This window comes from Protopterus annectens, chromosome 10.part0 (genome assembly GCF_019279795.1).
Source record: "Protopterus annectens isolate FY-2018-M chromosome 10.part0, PAN1.0, whole genome shotgun sequence".
Lineage (NCBI taxonomy): Eukaryota > Metazoa > Chordata > Ceratodontiformes > Protopteridae > Protopterus > Protopterus annectens.
Genome location: NC_056744.1, coordinates 112,584,670 through 112,607,169, shown reverse-complemented (window position 1 = coordinate 112,607,169; position 22,500 = coordinate 112,584,670).

Below are 22,500 nucleotides of genomic sequence, written 5' to 3'. Positions count from 1 at the left end.
TGTTCCTTTCTCTGAGGTGTTCGGAGTGCCTCAGAAGTGTGAATTCTTCTTCTTGATCTAAAAAAACTCTGTTTCATGGACCTTGGATCTTGCATGATTTCTAAAGCTTTTACCCCAATTTTGGGACTTAGGTGGCTCAGGATAGGCAGAATTATTATCATATTCCACCCTTTCTATGTTAATTTTCCTTAATTTATGATTCTTGATACTATTAATTTGATTTTCTATACTTTAAAAATACAGTTATAGTTAAACATATTAGCAGGGTGAGCATCATCAGTGGTAATATCCCTATCCAAATCACAGACCTCTCTTGTTAGAGCATCAGTCTCATGTTGGTTGTGTTTGACCACCATTTCCATATACTCAAAACCATGGCGGTCAAACATAGCTATAAGTTCTTTATGGAAAGGAGAGTTCCCAATTAACCCTGTAGGGAAACGCCACATTCTTAAGCCTTAAGCCACTATTTTTTTTAAGCATTCTTTAAAATACAAGTTATCCAATTGAAGCTTCTTAATTTTAAGAAGCAGCCCATCTAATTTCTGCAATCTGTCTACATAATTAACAGTACTTACTGTTGCACGAGTGTTAGGAAAGCGAAAGGTTAGATCCAGATTACGGAAGTCATTCAGAATGACCACCTCATTCATTGTGTTTATGCCATTACGATTTATGTTCATGTTCTGATTCAAAAAATGTTCCTGCTCACTGCTTGGTGTAAGATTAGGTCCCATCAAGCATGCAAAATGAGGATTTGAGTTGTTCAAAGGTTGGAAAACACCATCTATTCCATTTGAGTGTGTCGGCTGCTCCTGCAGCAAATGCTGTGCTGAATTCCGTTCTTGTTGCATAGAGGCGTGTACTTCCTGTTCAGTTAAGGAAGTACATTGGGTAGATGAACCAGGTTGATGCTTCTCCAAACTATTGAGCCATAGAGATAGTTTTTCTAAAGAAATATTAAGTGCAGCAAGGGAATTGTTCATGGATTGAGTGAACAGCATAAGTGAACCCCCTTCTTCAGTGCATGAAGGCATAATACCACGTAAAATAAAGAGAACCACCACAAATGAGCAAATAAAGGCACAGGCAGAGCAAGGGAACACAATTTATGCCAAAAAAATGGAAAGTAGTTAAAACACTTTATTCCACTGCACAATACAAAGTAATAAAAATTCAAATTGAGCACTTTTGTTTCTGTCAAATCAAAGACTTCTTCAGAATAACACTTCAAATAAAATTACACACTCTTATACAGTCATATTTAAATTCACCCCCCCATTTCATCCAACAAGCCAACCATCACCCACCAAGCAATTACATATGTAAATAAATTATTACACCACATTTTATCAAAAGGAATAACTATATAAAATATATAAAATTTATAAAATATATAAAACATATAAATAAATGTCAGAATGTGTGTTTCCCATTCCTCCAATTGAGTAATACATAAAGTTTAAGAAATAGAATAAAAACTTTTATATTTTAAAACCTTTTTAAGTCTGTAAATAATGTAAATATAGATTTATAAAAATATAAATATATATATATATATATATATATATATATATATATATATATATATACTGTGAATAAGCTGTTAACAGAAAGACCTGTTATTGCTTATAGAAAGGGAAAATGCCTTAAAACCATCTTAGAAACAACTTCAAAGGGCCATACAATGGAAGTATGAATAAGTGTGGTGCTTGTAACTACTGCCTGTATATTAAAGAGGGGTCTAGTTTTAATGTTAATAACATAACTGTAAGGTTGAATAAGAAGTGCTCTTGTTTCGCTGAAAAGGTAGTCTATTGTGCTTTCTGCTCTAAATGCCCCTGTTTGTATATTGGGAAAAACAGAAAAGAAATTAAAAAAAGTATTTATGAACATTTGAGGGACATAAAGAACAGGCAGGATACTAATGCATTAGCAAAGCACTGTATAGAGTTTAATGACTATTCTTTTAAATTCACTATTATTGAAGTCCTTGAATTAGATAGAAGGGGTGGTCCCTGGTCATTAATTTTAGAGAAACATGAAGCACTATGGCAGCTCAAAACAAATGACACACAATGGCCGGGTCTTAATGATTCATTTTCACTGTCATGCTTTTTGAAATTGAAAGCATTGGATAGGTGAGATTATTGTAAGTGTTATGTTGGTGATGAAATATGTAAACAGCTTATTCATAGTATATATATATATATATATATATATATATATATATATATATATATGTGTGTGTGTGTGTGTGTGTGTATGTGTGTGTATGTGTGTGTGTGTGTGTGTGTGTGTGTGTGTGTGTGTGTGTGTGTGTGTGTGTGTGTGTGTGTGTGTGTGTGTGTATTTATATTTTTATAAATCTATTTTTACATTATTTATAGATTTAAAAAGGTTTTAAAATATAAAAGTTTTTACTCTATTTCTTAAACATTATGTATTACTCAATTGGTGGAATGGAAATCACACATTCTGACATTTATTTATATGTTTTATATATTTATTCCTTTTGATAAAATGTGGTGTAATAATGTATTTGTATATACAAAAGAAACACTGTGGAGAGGACAAAACGCACCGGACAGCCGAGAAATTTTAACTAATTTATTCCAAGGTTAAACGTTAGACAATACACCACGTTTTTCGTCAGTAAACTGTAAGACTTCATCAGACAAGACACAATTTAATTAACACATTTATATATGCTGACAAATTTTAAATTAACCAATAAAACCCGTTAAAACAATCCTCATGAATATGTATGTAAATGAAAAACTCATCCAAACATATATATATATATATATATATATACATTTTAAATGCATCCCTACTTTACAGATACATATATTATTTGTGCAATATTTTGTGCACTAAAAGCATTAAATAATTTTAAAAATCTTTTATATGTAAAATATTCATATGTAAAATTCCCTCCCCTTCGAAGGTCAGAAAGGATTAAGAACCAGAAAGAAGGAAATTTTCAAAGGAATGGATGGAGAGATGGGGGGAGGGGGAGGGGCAGGAGATAATAAACCATAGACACTTAGAATTTTTTAATAAGGACAATGATGATACTGTTAGAAATTTGGGAAATACACATGATCAAGGTATTATTTGCACATGTGATAATTTTAAGAACTTTAATATATTTAACTATACCGAGCTGGATATTACTGATACTTATTTTGAATTGTTTTCTAAAGGCCTCAATTTCGTTCCAAGGACTAAATGTGATATGAGTAAATTAATTATCAATGTTAAGATGTTCCTGAGGAAAATTAATTTAGAATTAATTTGTGGGGATTTTACCACCAAAGTGGACCATGCTAGTGAGTTAAAGAAAAAAAGCACTTGGAATCCCCCTATACATACACAATTTAAAAATTTCGAGAATATTGTGGAGAATGAGTTAAGACAAACTATCAGAAAAAATAGATTTACTCCTAATCTTACATCAGAAGAATTAATATTACTTAAAGATTTAAGAGAGAATTTGAATTTGAGAATAATGAAACCGGATAAAGGGGGTGGGGTGGTTCTTATGAATTCCATTACATATGAAATAAAATGCTCAATATATTATTGGAAGAGTCAAAATATAGTAATGTTTCTTTTAATGAAATTAATATTGGTTATAAGAGAATTTATACCACATTATATGATTTGTTTTTGGAAGGATTTATTGAACATAGTATGTTTGAATTTTTACACAACAATAAACCAAAAATCCCATCAATTTTCAGCATTCCCAAAGTGCACAAAAATTTGGAAGACCCCCCTTTACGTCCTTTGTAGCAGCAGAAGGTTCAGTGATATCACCTTTAGCAAGATATATTGATACTAAACTGAAGAACCTTATGTTTAAAGGGAGGTCTTATTTGAAGGATTCATGGGATTTTTTTAAAAAAGTGAAGAATATTACTACAAATAAAGATGTTATTTTGGTTACTATAGATGTAGTAGACTTGTTTGGTTCAATACCGCATGAAACAGGATTAAAGTGGTTTGAAGAAGCTATAAGATCTTTTCAAGAACTAAAAGATGATGAAATCTACAATTGTGTTAACTTGATGGAATTGGTTTTAAAACATAATTATTTATTCTTCCAAGGAAAATATTACCATCAATTAAGTGGGGTAGCTATGGGAGCAAGATGTGCTCCCATATATGCCAATATGGTTTTAAATGGGAAGATAAATTTATTTATCATAGTGTATATAGTGAATGGCTGGAGTTTATATAAATGGTTTTTGGATGACATTATTATTTTTTGGAAGGACAGTATAGAAAAGTTAGAAGAGTTTATTAAATATGTTAATGGCACTACCTCTTTTTAAAAATTTACCCATGAAATGAACACCCAGAGTATTAATTATTTAGATGTGATGATAGAAAAGGACGGTGATAAATTTAAGTCTAAGGTTTTTAGAAAAAAAACTTTTTCCAACTCATATCTACATTTTAAAAGTGGACACCCTTTACATCAAAAGCATAGTATTGTAAAGGGTCAAATGGTAAGAATTTCTAGGATGACATCCAAAGACCAAGATTTTATTGTAGAATTGGAATTCTTGGTGGATATGTTTTTGGAGAGGGGTTATCCACTTGACTTTTGCAACCACATTAAAAAAGATATTATTCAAGGGAGAAATAATAGGTTTGCACCTATATTGAATTACAGTCTCACCAACACAGGGGATTTTGGTTCAACAGAGCCTAAAGACCTTAAAAAAGGAAAAATATATAGTCAGGCATTTATAACTGATTTTAGTGGTGATGCAGGTGTGATCTACCAAGTGGTTGACAGAGAATGGAATAAGTTCCTTAACATCACTGATCTTAACTTAAATAAATCAAGAGATTATTTTAATATTATTTATAGGAAGGGACGTAATATAAAGGATTGGTTGACAGTTCAACATAGAGTGAGGAAGAAAAGTACAAAAATAGGGGGCACTTATCCATGTGGTATGTGTATGCAATGTTCATCTATGTTTAATTCACATAGCATTTTTATTGAAGCAAGAGATAGAGAAGTTGTTGGTAAAGTACATAGTAATTGCAATTCTTTTGGAGTAGTATACATTGTGGTTTGTGAAATATGTTCGGCTTTCTACATTGGAAAGACTGAAAGGAAAATAAGAAGAAGGGTATACGAACATTTAAATGACATTAAAAACAAGAAAGAATTTAATGCACTATATAAACACATGAACACCTGCCCCCTAGCAAAGTATAAATTCTTCATTTTAGAAGAAATTCAGAAGGACGAGAGAGGAGGTCTATGGGAGACGCACATTGAATACCGGGAATTATATTGGCAGATTGTTCTTGAAGCCAATAAATTCCCAGGTCTGAACGATTATATTTCACTTGCCCCAGTTTTGAAATTAAGGGCAGCTAAACTGTAACAATACCAGCACTGGGTTCACATGTGCATACACACATACATATATATATATATATATATATATATATATATATAATATATATATATATATATATATATATATATATATATATATATTTATTCACATGATTGTATATTTATATATATTTTACAATAAATACATTTTAAATACGTTTTAAATATTCAATACATTTAATATAACATAATATTTTATGGTTATACTATTTATGTTTTATGCATATACTATTTTTTTATATATATTGTATATTTTATGTATATTATAGAAATATATACATTTATTTGTGTATCAACACCTTTTGGGTTTAATATTTAATTCATAATACTTATTTATTTGGGTATTTTAAGGTGTGATTTATATTCATTACATGCATTGATTCTCATTACATTTTTTTCTATTTCAAGTTTCATTTTTTTCTATTTTAAGTTTCACTTTGATTTTAGGTTAAAAAGATGCTATAGGATTATATATCACTTTTGACCACTAGATGGGAGTATTGGCCCATTGATGAATTGATTTGTGTTTTTGGTTCAACGCTGTCTTCAATATTATGAATTTTACATATGAATATTTTACATATAAAAGATTTAAAAAATTATTTAACACTTTTAGTGCACAAAATATTGCACAAATAATATATGTATCTGTAAAGTAGAGATGCATTTAAAATGTATATATATGTTTGGCTGAGTTTTTCATTTATATACATATTCATGAGGATTGTTATTAACGGGTTTTTATTGGTTAATTTCAAATGTGTCAGCATATATAAATGTGTTAATTAAATTGTGTCTTGTCTGATGAAGTCTTACAGTTTACTGACGAAAAACGTGGTGTATTGTCTAACTTTTAACCTTGGAATAAATTAGTTAAAATTTCTCGGCTGTCCGGTGCGTTTTGTCCTCTCCACAGTGTTTTTTTTTGTTTATTGGTGTTTGTTACACTGTGCTTCGTATTTTAGTTTACTAATTTATTTGTATATGTAATTGCTTGGTGGGTGCTGGTTGGCTTGTTTCCTTTCCCTACCATTTACTTAAACTCTGAATGAGACTTTAAAGTTTTTAATTTTTTCTTCTGTTGATATTGATCAGTTTATGTGTGACCTATTAGCCAGAGGTATGTCTTTTGTTCCTGCAAAACCCATGGATGTGAGTAATGACCTAAACTGTCAGAAAATTTAATTTAAGCATTTTGTTTCATAATGTTGAGCATACAAAAAAATCCATTATACATTTCTAGTACTTACAACCCCCCACTTCACCCTTCATTACAGTTGTTTGAGAATTTGTGTGAAATCGATTTTTGGAATTTAGGATGTAAGAACTTCAGTAACAATATGCTTAATTTATCTAGTGATGAAAATGAATGTTTGAGAAAACTAAAAGCTATTAAAGGGGTGAGAATTGTTAAACCGGATAAGGGTGAGGGCACTGTGATCATGAATATTAATTTTTATAATGAAAAAATGAAAAAGATTTTAAATGGCACATCTTACAAAAAGGTATCACTTAATGAAGTTAATGGTGCTTATAGAAAGGTTAGAGGTGAATTCAATGACTTATTTATTGATGGAAGCATATCCATTGATGAGCTTAACTATATGAATGTAATCCACCCTAAAATACCCACCATTTTTGGCCTGCCCAAAATCCACAAAGACTTGGGTGATCCACCCATGAGACCCATAGTTGATGGTCAAAGGTCTATCACACAACCAATTGCAAAATGTTTGGACATCAAATTGAAAGAATTGTTATCTGGTGAAAGACATGTATGCAGAGACTCATGGGATTTTCTTACAAGAATTAATGATCTTGATTATGTAAATGGCATTGTGTTTATTACCATCGACATAAAGGACCTTTACACTGTTATACCACATAAACTTGGTACCGAGTGGTATTGTGATTATCTTTTAGATAAGGGAATACCCCAAAGCAGTAAATGTATATGAACAATTGTTAGAGACAGTATTATATAACAACTTTATTTTATTTGATAATGAGTTCTTTTTGCAATGAGTTCAGCTTGTGGTAGTTTATATGCCAACATTGTTATGCTCCAGTGGGAAAAGAAGTTTTTATTGAATTCACTCTGTTTTTTGTATTGTAAGTGCTACATGTGATTTTTAGATGACATTTTTATTTCTTGGGTAGGACCTCCTGATATTATTGATGAATTTTTTGAATATGTGAATAATTCAACTGTATTTTTAAAGTTTACTCATACCACCGGTATAGATGAAATTTCATACTTGGATGTTATGTTAATGAAGGATAGGCAGCATAAAGTGTTTAAAATCAGAGGGTTTTAGAAAAGCCACATATTCAAATAGTTTCTTACACTATGATAGTTCTCACCCTTATAAACAAAAGAAAGCGGTGGTGAAAGGGCAGTTTGCAAGAGCTGCATGGATGGTTACACTATTTGATAGGTTTTAAATGAATGTGACATTTTAAAAGAAATGTTTATAAGAAGAGGATACCCATTTAACCAAGTGAATGACGTTATGATTGAAATAACAAACAGACATGAAAGGGGGCATTTTTTACCCTTACTGTACCAATATGTAAAGGATGTTAGCAAAAACATTGATTATTTAGGGAGTACCAATAATTTAAATGGTGACAATTCCAATGATGCGATTAGGGTGGAACCTGGAATACATGATAACTTTAATAATGCATTTATAACAACTTTTAATAATTCAAGTAAGAATGTAGTTGATATAGTAATTAAGAATTGGATAGTTATGGCCAATAACAGGGACATTAGAGAATATGTTGGTGAGAGACCTGTTATTGTTTATAGAAAGGGAAAATGCCTTAAAACCATCTTAGAAACAACTTCAAAGGGTCCATATAATGGAAGTATGAATAAGTGTGGTGCTTGTAACTACTGCCCCTATATTAAAGGGGTGTAGTTTTAATGTTAATAACATAACTGTAAGGTTGAATAAGAAGTGCTCTTGTATCACTGAAAAAGTAGTCTACTGTGCTTTCTGCTCTAAATGCCCTGTTTTTATATTGGAAAAACAGAAAGGAAATTAAAAAAACATATTTATGAACATTTGAGGGACATAAAGAACAGGAAGGATACTAATGTGTTAGCAAAGCACTGTATAGAATTTAATGACCATTTTTTTAAAATTCACTATTATTGAAGTCCTTGAACTAGATAGAAGGGGTGAGAAACATGAAGCACTATGGCAGCTCAAAACAAATGCTACACAGTGGCTGGGTCTTAATGATTCATTTTCATACACACACACACACACACACACACACACACACACACACACACACACACACACACCTGGGAAAGGCTGGCACAGATTGACCAGCTGTGCTCCCTCTGCCCAGACTATAATGTAATTACGCTGCCACAAGTCAGCTACTCTCAGGCTCTTACAAGGGTACCCAATTACACTGAGTAAAATTAATACTAATACAAATGATAGAGTGTGACCAATGCAGCAAGGCTTTCATTAGCAGCCACAGTGTCACTGAAATAAGCATAAGTACTCTTAAGATGTTAAAAGTATTCCTTAAAAGCCCAGCCACAATGAAAGGTATAGAAATATTTAATAATAAATAATACAATAGAAAGCATGGGAATACTGAATATCTAGTTAAAATAAACACCAGAATTTTAATCACAGGAGATATAAAAAATAACACAGTTGGATAGATTCACACAGATGCAGAAAAACAATACTTAACTAACCTCACTATATTTTACTGACTAAAGAATTACTGTTCTCTAGCTAAGTTACTTACTACAGCAAGACAAGATGATGAGTATTGAATTGTTTGCTACAACAAGGCAAGATGAGGTGTGTGTTTGTGTGAGATATCTGTGAGAGATCTTTATTGTCAGGTTCAGAAGAACTAAGTGCTGCTGCAAGTGTTCTGTCGTATCTCTCACTAAAATCTAAAAAATCATTTCAGTGCTGGTTATAGAATGACATCATATCTGGTCACCTGACTCTGGTACAATACATACCCAGAGCTTTGCTAAGATCTGTTGCAGCATCTGAAAGCTATAAAACAATTTAAAAAGTTCCACTCTTCCAGAGTAGGAATTAGTTCACCCATAAGGACAATGCAGTAAGATTCATAGTCCTGATTTTCCCAGACATCTCTGGCTGCAATCAGACCTGTTAGATAAAATCTTTATGTCCTAAACCAATTTACTTTTCAACCTATTTTTGAACATTAGCTGTACTGATATTAACTTCTTCCCTTCCAGAATTCTCTCTTAAAGCATATACATTTAATCAGGTATAATAATACTGTCTGACATACATGTATATCTCTTTCCTGTCCATCAGGGCCCACTGTTGATGCATTTTTAACACAAACAGCTTTACAAATACATGTTAAACACAAGCATCTGTGTCATAGTCAAATGACATAAAATTCTTTGCAAAACTCCAGCTAGCTATTTTATTTATTTATTTTATTTTACATTTGTTTACTTGGAAGGTCTGCCTGGGCTAAGGACCCATTTTCAGTGGAGACCCAGGGAGAAAAGCTCCAAAAAGAAATTTGCAATTAACCATATATATAATAGTAACATATCTATATTTAAAACAGTAACATTCCAAGCAACTAATGAAATATCTCTTAGAAAATAATCTAATAGCAATGCAACAACATGGCTTTAGACCCTTCCATAGCACCACCACCACACTAACAGAATTCACCAACATTGTCAATACTCACAGAAACAACGGACTCCTTGTATCTTCCACCTTCCTTGACTTGTCCAAAGCATTCGATATGGTTAACCACAATAAACTCCTTCTTTCACTAGCAACTCTAAACCTTACCACCCCTGCCATCTCCTGGTTCAAAAACTACCTAGAGGGTAGGAAACAAGCTGTTATGTGGCAAAAACAAATTTTCCCCTCCCTACCAGTCTCCCTAGGAGTACCCCAAGGCTCCATCCTGGGGCCACTTCTTTTTACCCTCTTCACCAATCAGCTCCCGAACAGTATTCCTAAAGCCTCAATAGTGCAATATGCAGATGATACCACCATAATATGTGCAACCAAATCAATTGACATCCTTCACTCCCTAACACAAGAATGTTTTTCCCTAGCAGAAACTTGGATTACAAACCAAAGGCTCATTCTGAACCTAGGTAAAACAAAGCTAGTACTCTTTAGCTCCCACAGAGCTACACCTCCCACTGATTCTTTCCTCATCTCCTCCTTTAATAAGACCACAATCACCCCCACAAATCATACCAAACTCTTAGTAGTTGAAATAGATAATCACCTTGGATTTGACCTACATATTTCTATAACCATAAAAAAGTACATAAAAAACTTGGCCTACTGTATCACAATAACAAATTCCTCACTGACCACTCCAAAACTACAATAGCGAGGACTCACCTACCATCCACCCTACTTTATGCCTCCCCCATGCTTACACATCTCTGCAAATCCAACCTAAACAAACTTGATAGTTGTTATAAAAAGATAGCCAAATTCACTACATCCTCTCCCATCAGAACACATCACTGTGAATGCCTAAACAAACTCAATTGGCTAGAAATACCACTACTACTTCAACTCAATTAACTATCACTAGCCCACAAAATAGTACATAACTCTGAAAACATCCCAGCCCTACAAAATCTTTTGCAACCCTATACAACCACCAGGCCTTTGAGGTCTAGCATACAAAACCTCCTCAAAGTAACCAAATATAACAATGAAGCTGGTAAGTCTGTCTACAGCCACTATATAGAAAAAACCTGGAACTTCCTTCCTGCCCACATAACTGACAACAAATCCCCATCACAGTTCAAGAAACTTGTTAAAACTCACTTTTTGAATAATCAGCTGTGCTCATGTATCTCCTCTGGCTAATGTCTCATTAGAACACTTCACCTAACTTAAGTAACTCTGCTAAGTCAACCAATCATAGTCCTATACCCACTTAGGACTGTTAATCTACTGCTCATCCCATCTCTCCAGGAGTTAGGGAAAACTACCCCGGCAATGTTGAGCTTTCCATAAGCAACTAAAACCAGGAGAAGACATATTGTAAATCAATTTGTTATCCCTCTCAACTAAAACTAGATGAAAAAACAAGAAGCAAAAATCCACACCAAACAGGAACCCCAGTAACACCAATGAATAAGTATCCAAAAACACTGACTGAGGTATGGCTCCAATTCAAGGAAAAAGGTAAAAAAAAATAAAAAACTCTTCAGTAGCAGTACTGGTTTATTACAAAGAGACACAAGCGCTTTCACCAATGCTTCATCAGGTGTACTCAATCAGATAATAACCACACCTTATATACCCTGGGCCTCCACTGAAAATGGATTTGTAATCCAGTTGTACTCTCCCGGTCAACAAATGTAAAATAAAATAAAATAAAAATAAAATAAATAAATAAAGTAACTACAGTATTGTTAACATAGGCAGAGAAAAAGTTACACCATATAGGTTTCTAGCCTATATAAGACAGTGACATTATTTTGATCATAGAGCAGTGGTAACTTATCTAATACACACAGTGATTTCACATAGGGAGTAAACATATTCCTTGCAGAGTATTACCAAACATAAGGAGTAAAAAGATCGGTGCTTAGACTCAACAGTGGTAAAGAGCAAGATATGTAAGAAAGTGAGAAGAGGGGGAGGCAGAACCTTTGGTGTCAGTTCATGCTAGTAATTCAAGGCAGGGGAAAAAAGCTGGAAGAGAGATCAAATGAGATAGTATGTCTTGATAGAGGCTATATGGGAGAGATGGTATATTCAAGTGAATAAGCACCAAAATTCACAGCAAAAAAGAAAACAGGCACAGATAAGAAGCTGAGAACACACTGTAAAAGCAAAGTATTACCTACTGTGGTTCCTTTGCTTTTACAGTGTGTTCTCAGCTCCATGTTTGTGCTTGTTTTCTTTTTTGAGATAGTATATTCAGCCTGGGTTTGTGCAGGAGCACATCCAATTGTTGATGAGGTGCTTGTTAAGTAGATATTTAAATTTAGTTGTATCGATGCAATTAATTATTGTTTGAGGTAGTGTATTCCAAAGTTTAGATACATAGTTAGAGAACAGGGAATCCTCAAAGCCATTGTTAGATTTGGCAACTGTTAGCAGGCCTTTGTTTATGGATTTTAGTATTCTAGAGCTAGAGTAGGGTTTAACAAGGTATTTGAGAGTGGGACAGCTATTAGGGTGGTTGACTATGTAGTGTATGAAGGTTAGTTGGTTACAGGTCAGACAGATAAGAAGTTTTAGTCATTTTAGATGCTGCAATAACCAGGAAAAGCTGAAAGACACAACAAATGCATTGTAGTGGTGTGATCTGTAAGGGAAGTTTGAGGCAAATCTTGCTATTTTGTTGTAGCAGGACTGGAATTTAACTCTGCTTTTCTGAGGTTGGTAACCCTTTAGGCACCAGCAAACCCTGCGATCGCTGTGGGCCCCCTGTTCCCTGGGGGCCCCTAAGCCACAGCATATTATCTTATCCTGATATTTTGTTACATGTCTGTCAAATCAACAAAAGCTAGTACAGCATTCTTGTATATTAATAAACTACATGGATAATAACTCTTATTTATACCTCCTTTAAAGTTCAGAGATAGTTCTGGTTGTAGTAACAGTGTTTTGTCAAGTAACAGGCATTAGAATTCAATTAATATTTTACCACTGACATAGCAGCCCTGGCTTAGTTAAATCCTGCTGTTGGACTTTTTCTCCACTAAAACTGACTACATAGCCAGCTTTAGGTCCCTGCTATACCCGTGACAGCAGGGGCCCCACTTAATCATCCTTGACTGTGTGGGGGCCCCACAAAAGCTGCTGCTGGTTGGGGAAAAATGAGGAAGAAAAAATTAATTAATTTACTAATTATGCTCTTTAACCTGAACAGGGCTGAGCTGTGACCCTGTTAGGATGAAGCTGATAAAGAACATGAGCAAAGTAAGCACTAAAGAGATCAGCAGCCCAGAGTGACTTATCTAGGTGCAAATTTTTGATTTAAGAAGAGCTGATACTTCTGATCATCAGGGATGGGTTTCTCTTCCCGGGAGTTTTATAAATATAAGCAAAACACCAGATAGTATAACTCTCAATTCCTTTGCTTAAGAATTCAGTACAATCCCAAAAATAATAGAATAAAGGCTCAGAATCAGGACTACATTTTAAATATTACTCTAATGCACTTAAAAAGTTAGAATAACACCCTTTGCATCAACACATGTTTTTGGACAATAATTATAAAACTCAGATGTCTGGATTGATTGACTGTAATCCTGAACGATTTAGCAGCAAATCAAACTTTTTGCGAAGGAGAAAGCAAAAGTATGAACAAAATCAGGGAAGGCCTGTGAAATCGGAGACAGTGGCAGGTATGCATTACGTCTCAATGAGGTAAATAAGTGACTTACCCCTGCTGCTGTTTGACAATTGCTAAACAGCAGTCACTGATCTGGTGTGGCAGTACCAGTGTTGCACAATATATTGTTATTTGATAAAATAACTACAAAACTAGGACTGCTATGGCTTATGCTTGTGCGTGTATAAAAGCTATCACTGATTTTTGTCTGTGCATTCACCCAGTAATGTCAGGACACATACATTATTCTTCTGGGTATCAGTAAAAAAATGTACTTAAGTAATTATATTTCAAAAGTAAGACATACAATATATCACAGAACATTCAGACACCTGGATCTTCTTGGAGTCTGGTGGCTCCCACTCACCAGACTGTATAAATGGATACTGGTGGCTCTCTTAATCATCCTTGACTCTGTGGGAACCCCCATAACAGCTATTGCTGGTTGAAGAAAAATGAGGGCAAAAAATGTTTCAGTTTTCTGATTGAGCTGTTTAACCTGAAATGCTGAAATATGACCCTTTTAGGATAAAGCTGATAATAGCCTCTGGTTTCAACCATGCCCATTCTAAAACCATCCCTGCTCAAATGCGTGTGTACAGAAAGCTGCTGTAGGTTATGGGGGTCTGGGGATTGTGTGGTTATTACAGCTTTAATTTTCATCCCAGTCAAACCTTAGAGGTGTGCACATGATGTCATTATAGCTTGTGATTGAGCTGAGGACAGTGTGGTCATTGTTTATTTACTTTTCTCACAGACCTCAGTGGTGAAAAATGAAGGTTACTATAGCTTGTGCAAAGGTGGTGTACTGTCTAGCAGCAACAAATTAGAATATATTACAGAAATCATTTTCACAGTCACACATCAGGCATATATAAATGGGGCTGACTTTGAGGGTTAGGGTGAGGAAGCATGCTATGTATACATATATCAGCAATCACTTGAAATATATGGCTAAGGCAATTTAAACCTCTGGTTTCATCCTAGTCTAACACTAGAGGGATGTACAGGCAGTGACTGTCTTTTGTGGGGGGGGGGGGGTAGGGAAAGAGGCAGTATTCCTAGATAAGACCTATGTTTCCCACAACTGGCTTGTTACTTTATTGTGAGCTACTATGTTGTCAGCTTTGAATCTTAAGCCTTGGACACAACTTATGTCTTCCTTGAAAGAAAAAAAATAAGACTGAAATTCTTTTCTTTTTCATGATTTTTGTTTAGGCCACCATTGGAGTAAAATGCTGAGAAAATGCTCTAAAATGCATCCCAGGGCACATATATAAACCCCTATGGGTTTGGAAGCACCAGCTTAATTTAGTTATTTCCTAATTGGTTATTACTGTGCTGTCTTGGTCAGGAAAGGAGTGCTGAAAGGATGCAAGGAAAACTAAAGCTGAACAGCAACAGTGAATTTCTTTCCTTAATAATAAGTTGTGTTTAAGCCATTATTGGATGAAAAAGTTGTGTAAACAGAATGTTAAAATGCACTTCAGAGCATATTGAAAGTTATGGCTTCTTGAAAAAGATGAGAGTAAAGCAAAATGTGAGAAAAGGAAGAAAAAAGTAATGTGCATGGTATGGGAGCCCAAAAGGGGGGAGGGTTCAGAGGAGAGGACTGTAGGGTGTGCAGGGGGTGTTGAAACAGTAGGTCTTGTCATCATTTCATTTATGTTCAGACCTGGACATATAGTTGTTGTAATTTATCATTGTTGCAACTAAATGCCAGTAACTGTAAGTGTCCCTTTGTTAGACAGGTCAACAAAGTGTGGTATATAGGCCTGTTGTAATGTAACAGCTTGTAGCTAAGGTCTGTCTGTGTATACTACTCTTAAAAGTTTGCAGCACAAACTAATAGGTTTCTTAGGAGGTGTGGCATTGACAGTATGATACTTATACTGGAAGTGCCTAGAGGGCCCCCAACTTGACATTTGCTGGGGGCCCCCAAATGCTAACACTGGCCCTGTTTGTAAGTAAAGGTGAAGCATAAAGGAGGGTGGAAAGTAGGTGAGTTCTGGATATGGCTTCTCTGGTGGAGTCAATTAGGAAATGATTGTTCCAATGGAGTAAGCCTAGCTCCATATGTGCCTTTTTGATGGTTATGGCTAGGTGTTTGTCAGACCTCAGGTTGTTGTCAGTGATCACTCCTACTAGCTTAGTATGCTCTACTGGTTCTATTATAGTATTATTGGAAGAGAGGATGGTGAAGGGGGACTGCTGGCTATGTGTTTTATTACTTGTAAAGAGCATGAGCTTAGTTTTATTTGGGTGAGAATAAGTTAAGAGTCAGATAGGTAACTTTCAATATCATTGAAGGCTTTTTGGGTTGTTTGAAGGAGCGAAGAGATAGTGAGTGCTGAGCAAATAAAGGAGAAATCATCAGCATATTGAATAATTGTTGCATGTTGGCATGGCTGTGGATAATTTATTTGTGAATATGGAGAACAGTAGTGGACCAAGTTGTGACAAAGGTGGATACAGCCAGCACAGCTATCTGGAATTTTGTAAATAATTATATGTCATTTGTGAATATCAACATGATTTATATAAGATGCTTGTGTTACAAATGTATTAGAACTGTATGTTATGTGCATATCAAACTGCTGGTACAGAAGTGTGTGTTGAAAAGATTTTTGCAAAGTGCTGTTTGAAATGTAACTACAGTGTGCCTTACTGGAATAGAACATAAATGTACATGCACTATTGTAACTGTTTAAATGTGTATATTTTAACTGTGGAAACAGGAATACAGGAGGTTAACTTCAGAAAAACAGCTGAAATAAAATAACTTTATGGCTAGGCCATAAAAACATGTTATCTTTCAGTTTCATTGCAGCAGGAGACACAATGTCTGTACTACAGACATTTTCTGTATTGTCTTTAAATGTGGCTAAGCAATAAAAGATGGAATCTTTCAGTTTTCTTTACAGTTACAGACACAGAGTCTGTACTGAGAAGCTTTCTGTATTGCCTTTAGAGTGAACTAATTACTACCTCTGAATGTATGAAGAAATGCAATTGTTTTATGACTTCCAGCATCTGTCAAAGATCTGAGTTCTATGTATTTTCACAGGTAAATGTTAAATACTGCCAGCTTTCAGCCAGGGAGGTTCACCTGGGATAGAGTCAGATGACATGAAATGATGTAATTCTGCAAGTTATCCCAGCAGTAATATTTGAGATATTAAATTGTAAACTCTCTGAGAGAGACAGCGTGTTCTGTAGTCTGTCTGGGACCTGACAACAACAGGAACCATTCACTACATCTGCCTTGCTCTAATGAAGTAAGTCTCTAGGGAACAGTATAATTCTCCTGGATGGATTATTAAATACATTTAAACCTTCCATTGTGGCTGATCTGTCTAGAGATATTTAAGTTTTGAGAGTACTTGCATATTTATTTGGTGACAGTGTGTGGGCCACTCCTAATAGCCTTGCTCTTGGTCAAACTTCCAATTGCATTAATATTAATATTACACAAGAAGATTGGACACCCTTTGTTAAACGCCTTAAAGTAGCTGAGAAGGAGTTGGCTGTTGGCAGTGATAAATACCTTATAGTCTTGGCAAAAAGGAGCATAGCTAGTAAACCTGTGACAGCCTTTCCCAGGTGCACGCGTGTGTGTGTGTGTGTGTGTGTGTGTGTGTGTGTGTGTGTGTGTGTGTGTGTGTGTGTGTGTGTGTATGTGTGTATGTGTGTGTGTGTGTGTGTGTCAGCTACTTGGGCAGGGACACGAAGCACTGTTTAGACAGAGAAGTTGCTGGAGGTTTTGGCTTGGCCACTCAGCTGAGATCTCAACTCTATAGCTGTGCCAGTGGGGAGTCTTACTGGAGATTTGGAGAAAGAGGGAGAAATCAGCCCCTTTCTTACTGTGGTCTCTGTGTGCTCTTAAGGGAAATTGCACTTGCTGCAGAGAGCTGCATATGGAAATACTGTGTTTACTTGTCATCCTCCCAATGTACATCCCACAATGCTGCCAGTGGTGAGGATTGGGGCTCCTTGATTACTGGTCCAGTGGTTGGTCATCACACAAGTATTGACTCTTGGGGTATGCTGACTGAAACAGCAGGGGTGATAGTTCATTATTCCATTTGACTGCTTGTTGGCAGTCTGATAAATAGTTAAAAAACATAATAGGGTGGACTAGATAGATTTAGGAAGGCTATGCTGGCATATGTTACACATGCGCTGCACTACTCTCCATGGCACAGATGGCACTACCTCATGTCATCACATCTCTGCCTCCTTTGAAGACTCAAGCTAGTTTTTCAAATGACCCTGAAAAAATGTTGCTTGAGAGAAATGAGCCTATCTGGGAACACATTGGTCCATACCCTGTCATAACAACCCATCTGCAATGGCATTGCTGACCCCACTATAGTGCTGCACTGTCATGTCATATGCCTGCTTCCTAGGCTCCACCTTTAATAACTTGACATTTTGCTGGCTGGCACAATGTAGCCATGTTAAGGGATTGTGGTCTGTAACCACAGTGAATTTCCTTCCATACAGCTAGGACTCAAGTTTCTGCAGTGCCCATACTATGGCTAGACATTCTTTTTTTATAGCTGCATAACATTCTTCCCTGGGTTGGAGTCTACGGCTGAGATATACCACTGGGTACTCTTCTCCCTTTGAGGAAACCTGGCTGAGTACAGCCCCTGCCCCATCATTTGAAGCATACACCTGCACAATAAATTATTTCCTATAATCTGGACTGGCTAACATGGGAGGAGGGTCCTCCCAAAGCACCTTTAAACTTCTGGAATGCCTGCAGCTTATTGTGTCTGATGGGAATGAGCACTATGACCTGCTGTCCAACAGCGTACTCTAGGGCTCGAGCATTCCTGCCATACCAGACATTCTTCTGCTGTTGGGCTCCTGCCAGATTCTCCTGGGCCAAACCCAATTAGCTCACTCAGCCTTGTCCTTATGGGATTCACATTCACCCTCCCACTTCTCATGAATCAAATCTAAAGGCCCCCTCACCCTATGCCCATACAGCAACTCCAAGGGTGAAAAATCTGAGGATTCCTGTGGTACCTCTCTGTATGCAAACACAGACAGGGCAAATATTTGTCCCACTATCTCTTAAACTGGTCTTCAAATGTCTGTAGCATAGTCTTTAGTGTAGAGTTTAACCTCTCCACAAGACCATTAGTCTGGGGGTGGTAGGCTCCCAGTGCTTCCACAGACAAGCCAGCAGGTCTGACATGAAATTGACATCTCTATCAGTCAGTATTTCTCTCAGGAAGCCTACCCTGCTAAAAGTGTTTAACAAAACATTTGCCACCTTCTCTGCCTTGATGGAGAACAGAGCCACTGCCTCAGGGTATCTTGTAGCATAATCTACTCCCACTAGGATATACTTCTTCCCTGTGGAACTTTGGATACTCAAAGGCCCCACAATATCTATAGCTACCCTCTGAAATGGCTCTTCAATCACAAGCAAAGGCATTAAAGGAGCTTTGATCTTGTCTCCTGCCTTGCCTACCTTTTGGCACTGCTCATAGGTCCTGCAGTACCCTGTTACATCCCTTGCAATCCCAGGACAGTAACATTTTTGCATAATATGTCTTTTGGTATGCTTTATGCCCATATGACATGCAAAAGGAATGTCATGGGCTATAGCCAGAAGTGCCAGATGGTGAGCTCTGGGCACTACCAACTGCTGTATTACCTCACCCTCTAGCCCTCCCCTCAGGTGTCCACTCTGTATACAGTAACTATTTGTTCCAGTATACAGACTCTCCTTTTCCTTGACAATCAGGTGCCTCCTTAGCTACTTCCCTCAAGCCTCATAAGGTAGGGTCAGAAAGCTGAGCCTGTCTCAACTCTACCTCTGTGACCCTTTCCAGCTTCCTTTCCACAGGAAGCCTTGTATCTTCTGACAGCAGTGCCTCACTCTCAGCCTGGGTACTACCATTTACCTCTGTCCTTGCAGTCACCCTCTCCATGGGAACATCAGTACCTACCAGCAGCTGTGGATCACTTTCAGGCTCACTGCTACATGCTAGCTTCCTCCCTGAAATAGCCACATCACCAGCCCTAACTTTAGGTGTGGTTTCTGTGTGGGCCACCCCCAGGCTATCAGACCCACATGCCTGTCTCCAAGTCTGCATGTAACTGCATGCACACAAAGTAATGCATTATCAAAATCATTCCTTATTAAGACATCTGCAGGGATACCCTCAAACACATTTACCTGCTTGCTTCCTTTTCCACCCCTCCAGTGCAGGTGAAACTTGGCAAAAGGTGTTTGGAATGAGGTCCCTCCTAAACCTCTGACGGGGGTGGACTGACCAAGCAAGTACTGCTCCTCTTTAACCACTGCAGGCTTCATAATGGTTATGTCAGAGGTTGTGTCTCTTTTAGCAGTAGCTTGTCTTCCATCCACTAAGATAGGATACGAACTCTGGTGATAGTTTGCTGCACCTGTCTCTACAAAACATATCACTGGCATGTTGTTATTCCCACTTGTTGGCTCACTCACCTTTTGTTCCCCACATTGCTTCACTGGACATTTGTATACTACATGGGCTCCTCTGGTTACATTTAAAACATCTAACCTTTGATCCTGGCTGTGTATCTGAACTAGTGGTTTCACCTATTACTGGTGGACTCTGTTGGGGTGGTTTAGGCTGACAACCATGGGTTCCCCTATATCCATGTGCAGAATGAGTATCCCCTTCTTGTGCAGTGGTGCCCTGCTTGCTAAGTACAGATCTCCTTTTCGCCCCAGATCATCTGTAGAGTTACACTCCTGGTCTGCCGACCATATTCTGATGTACTCAGACAAAGTGCTGAGGGCTTGTTCCCTTACCAAAAGGTCTGCCAGAATTTCAAAAGTGGATACCTGACACCCACTCACTCACCTATGAAAATAAGTGCTTAACAAAGGAATATAATCACAAACACTTTCATCTGACTTGCATCTATGCTCATGAAACTTTTTTCTGTAAGCTTCAGGTGTTAACTTAAAACATTCCAATAAACATTGTTTAACTTTATCATAGTTTAAACCATTAGTATCAGACAATTTAGAAACAGTAGTTACAGTTTTTCCATGGAGTAAGGGGCTCAGGAGCCATACCCAGTGCTCTTAGTCAATATTATACTGTTTACATACACTTTCAAATATATGAATAAAACGATCAACATTTTCATCCTCTGTAAACTGTGGAAGAAATTTACTGACCTTTCTTGTTTCTGAGGTTCAGTTATTCCCCTTCCCCATTTACCACTATGACCCTTACAAAGTGTCAGAATCTCCCTCTCATGTTGGTGTTGTTTCTCCTTTTCTTCGGACTCCAAATGCAGCATTCTCTCTGCTGATTCTAATTCCATCTGTTTTGTCTGGCCCAGTCTCTCCGCTGATTCTAATTCCAAATGTTTGGCCTCCAGTTCAAGTCTCTTTAACTCCAGATGAGTTTCTAAGTCCTCTGAGGAAAAGATGAACAGTTCGGTATCTGAGGGCTGCAAATCCCCATCACCACACTGGTTGTCTTTTGGGTTGCTGGTCCATGCTCTAGTAGTTGTAATTAAGGCTGAAATAATTTCCTCTTTAGTCAGGTTGACATTCACCAGTCCTTTGGCTTCGCACACCTTGGCCAACTGATTCTTTGTCAGCTTGTGAAAACATTCTGCTGGCATCTTTACCTGATTTCCCTGACTAAAATTAACTAACAAAAAATAAATAAAAGTGTGAAAATGAAACTCTGTATGTTTACCTTGTGGCTGCTGAGAGTACAGACACCTTCAATGACAACTGCCCACAGGCTACTCAAGTTCAATTAATATGCCTCCCAGCTGCCACTAATATGTGATGATCCCTCCTCCAGGCCAGTAATCAAGGAGCCTTAATCCTCCCTACTGACACCCATGAGGGATGGTGACTAGGAACAAAAATAGATACACACAGTATTTTCAGATGTAGCTCTGTGCACCAAGCACAATTTTCCTTAAGAGCAAACAGTGAGTACACTCCAGACCTGGGACTGGACTTTGTCACTCTCTCTCTCTCCAAGCCCCAAACAAGACTCCACACTGACCACTTTGGAGCTCTGTGCCCCTGTTTCAAGTAGCTGACACACACACACACACACACTTAGATTTGATTTTCACACACACACACACACACACACACACACACACACACACACACACACACACACACACACACACACACACACACACACACACACACACACATAAACCCACAGACACACACACACCTGCGAAAACCTGGCACAGATTTACCAGCTGTGCCCACTATTCCCAGACTATAAGGTAATTATGCTGCCACCAGTCAGCTACTCTGGGGCTCATACAAGGATCCCCAATTATGCTCAATAAAATTAATACTAATACAAATGTTAGTGTTTGACCAATGCAGCAAGGCTTTCAGGAGTGGCCACAGTGTCACTAAAATAAGCATAAAGTCTCTTAAGACATTAAAAAATATTCCCTAAAAGACCATCCGCAATGAAAAGTATAGAAATATTTCATTATAAATAATAAAATAGAAAACATGAGAATACTGAATATCTAGTTACAATAAACACCAAATTTTCAATCATGTGATGTAATTTTATGTAGTTATAAGCATATTTATTGTGGAGAGAGGATTTACTCTGGTCCTGATATCACCGATTTACAGTGAGTGCTTTCTTTCCCTACAGTTTTCACTGACACTAGCAAAA